This window comes from Electrona antarctica (genome assembly GCF_951216825.1).
Source record: "Electrona antarctica genome assembly, chromosome: 21".
Classification (NCBI taxonomy): Eukaryota; Metazoa; Chordata; class Actinopteri; order Myctophiformes; family Myctophidae; genus Electrona; species Electrona antarctica.
This window is the reverse complement of record NC_136802.1, coordinates 23,896,966-23,900,568: the sequence shown is the minus strand read 5'-3', so window position 1 is coordinate 23,900,568 and position 3,603 is coordinate 23,896,966. Positions and strand designations below refer to the sequence as shown.

General features: G+C 39.7%; 1 long non-coding RNA gene across 1 annotated transcript; it reads right to left on the bottom strand.

The window, feature by feature from the left end:
* Positions 1-528: 528 nt before the first annotated feature.
* On the bottom strand, positions 529-2,945 carry LOC306913678. Its single transcript, XR_013788590.1, has 6 exons — positions 2,587-2,945; positions 2,187-2,545; positions 1,787-2,145; positions 1,387-1,745; positions 987-1,345; positions 529-945 (listed from the first exon to the last, which is right to left on the bottom strand). It is a non-coding gene; the product is annotated as an uncharacterized lncRNA (long non-coding RNA).
* Between the last annotated feature and the right edge of the window lie 658 nt (positions 2,946-3,603).

Here is a 3,603-nt window from a genome sequence, read left to right as displayed (position 1 = left end):
GTTGTTTTTCATGATTTTGAAGGATTTGAAAAAAAGATGAAAATCATGAAAAAACTACATACTATAGTCCATGGTTTGGGACGGCATAATATATTTTGTCATATTTTCATGATTTTGGGACACTATGTGAGAGCCAGGACTTGAACCTGCAGCCTCCTGATTCCCAGGCAGGCTCTGTACCCAGTGAGCCACTGTGCATGCTGTTCTTAAAAGGCTGAATAGATAATGACAGAAGAGCCAGAGACTTGTTTCCATTGTGGTTCATAAACATTCGAACGTCTAGCGATAAACAACAGCAAAAGAAACAATAGACAAATCTCCTGTTATTTTATTTTATTTTTGTATCAATGTTGTACTCAAAGGGAACAGCAGACTGTGTTGTGGCAGGTAGCAAGTAGCCATTGAGCCCCATTGTAAATGTCTCAAATTTCAAAGCACTATTTCGCTTTTCCGCGATTTTCACCTTTTTTTTTCAACTCCTCAAGAATGATGAAGAATCGCGCACTATAGCGCGCCCCTCAATGACCTTGACCAGTAAAAATGACCTTCATAAGACTAGTAAATTACCTTGACCAGTACAAATGACCTTCATAAGACTAGTAAATGACCTTCATAGCTGGGTCCCAATTCGTGGGTCCCAATTCGTTATAATCGTGCACTTCATGACAAGTTCTTCAATTTTGGCATGGTGTGAGGGATGGTCATTATGGTATATAACCATATAAACACCAGTATGAAAATCAAACACTTGTCATTAAGTGCACGATCTTGTTGCTTTTGGACGAATTGGGACCAAGCTATCACCAGTATAAAGGACCTTCGAAATGGTGAAACACGACATACTATAGTAAGCCCTCCGAGACCATGGACTACAGCCTTTCGCTTTTCACCTTTTTCAACTCCTCAAAAATCATGCAAAAAGTGACCTTGACCAGTATAAATGACCTTCATAAGACTAGTAAATTACCTTGACCAGTACAAATGACCTTCATAAGACTAGTAAATGACCTTCATAGCTGGGTCCCAATTCGTGGGTCCCAATTCGTTATAATCGTGCACTTCATGACAAGTTCTTCAATTTTGGCATGGTGTGAGGGATGGTCATTATGGTATATAACCATATAAACACCAGTATGAAAATCAAACACTTGTCATTAAGTGCACGATCTTGTTGCTTTTGGACGAATTGGGACCAAGCTATCACCAGTATAAAGGACCTTCGAAATGGTGAAACACGACATACTATAGTAAGCCCTCCGAGACCATGGACTACAGCCTTTCGCTTTTCACCTTTTTCAACTCCTCAAAAATCATGCAAAAAGTGACCTTGACCAGTATAAATGACCTTCATAAGACTAGTAAATTACCTTGACCAGTACAAATGACCTTCATAAGACTAGTAAATGACCTTCATAGCTGGGTCCCAATTCGTGGGTCCCAATTCGTTATAATCGTGCACTTCATGACAAGTTCTTCAATTTTGGCATGGTGTGAGGGATGGTCATTATGGTATATAACCATATAAACACCAGTATGAAAATCAAACACTTGTCATTAAGTGCACGATCTTGTTGCTTTTGGACGAATTGGGACCAAGCTATCACCAGTATAAAGGACCTTCGAAATGGTGAAACACGACATACTATAGTAAGCCCTCCGAGACCATGGACTACAGCCTTTCGCTTTTCACCTTTTTCAACTCCTCAAAAATCATGCAAAAAGTGACCTTGACCAGTATAAATGACCTTCATAAGACTAGTAAATTACCTTGACCAGTACAAATGACCTTCATAAGACTAGTAAATGACCTTCATAGCTGGGTCCCAATTCGTGGGTCCCAATTCGTTATAATCGTGCACTTCATGACAAGTTCTTCAATTTTGGCATGGTGTGAGGGATGGTCATTATGGTATATAACCATATAAACACCAGTATGAAAATCAAACACTTGTCATTAAGTGCACGATCTTGTTGCTTTTGGACGAATTGGGACCAAGCTATCACCAGTATAAAGGACCTTCGAAATGGTGAAACACGACATACTATAGTAAGCCCTCCGAGACCATGGACTACAGCCTTTCGCTTTTCACCTTTTTCAACTCCTCAAAAATCATGCAAAAAGTGACCTTGACCAGTATAAATGACCTTCATAAGACTAGTAAATTACCTTGACCAGTACAAATGACCTTCATAAGACTAGTAAATGACCTTCATAGCTGGGTCCCAATTCGTGGGTCCCAATTCGTTATAATCGTGCACTTCATGACAAGTTCTTCAATTTTGGCATGGTGTGAGGGATGGTCATTATGGTATATAACCATATAAACACCAGTATGAAAATCAAACACTTGTCATTAAGTGCACGATCTTGTTGCTTTTGGACGAATTGGGACCAAGCTATCACCAGTATAAAGGACCTTCGAAATGGTGAAACACGACATACTATAGTAAGCCCTCCGAGACCATGGACTACAGCCTTTCGCTTTTCACCTTTTTCAACTCCTCAAAAATCATGCAAAAAGTGACCTTGACCAGTATAAATGACCTTCATAAGACTAGTAAATTACCTTGACCAGTACAAATGACCTTCATAAGACTAGTAAATGACCTTCATAGCTGGGTCCCAATTCGTGGGTCCCAATTCGTTATAATCGTGCACTTCATGACAAGTTCTTCAATTTTGGCATGGTGTGAGGGATGGTCATTATGGTATATAACCATATAAACACCAGTATGAAAATCAAACACTTGTCATTAAGTGCACGATCTTGTTGCTTTTGGACGAATTGGGACCAAGCTATCACCAGTATAAAGGACCTTCGAAATGGTGAAACACGACATACTATAGTAAGCCCTCCGAGACCATGGACTACAGCCTTTCGCTTTTCACCTTTTTCAACTCCTCAAAAATCATGCAAAAAGTGACCTTGACCAGTATAAATGACCTTCATAAGACTAGTAAATTACCTTCATAGCTGGGTCCCAATTCGTGGGTCCCAATTCGTTATAATCGTGCACTTCATGACAAGTTCTTCAATTTTGGCATGGTGTTAGGGATGGTCATTATGGTATATAACCATATAACACCATACGAAAAATCAAACACTTGTCACCAAGTGCACGATCTTGTTGCTTTTGGACGAATTGGGACCAAGCTATCACCAGTATAAATGACCTTCGAAATGGTGAAACACGACATACTATAGTAAGCCCTCCGAGACCATGGACTACAGCCTTTCGCTTTTCACCTTTTTCAACTCCTCAAAAATCATGCAAAAAGTGACCTTGACCAGTATAAATGACCTTCATAAGACTAGTAAATGACCTTCATAGCTGGGTCCCAATTCGTGGGTCCCAATTCGTTATAATCGTGCACTTCATGACAAGTTCTTCAATTTTGGCATGGTGTTAGGGATGGGCATAAGGTTTTTGAAAACCTTATAACCATATAACACCATACGAAAAATCAAACACTTGTCACCAAGTGCACGATCTTGTTGCTTTTGGACGAATTGGGACCAAGCTATCACCAGTATAAATGACCTTCGAAATGGTGAAACACGACATACTATAGTGTTAGGGATGGGCATAAGGTTTTGAAAA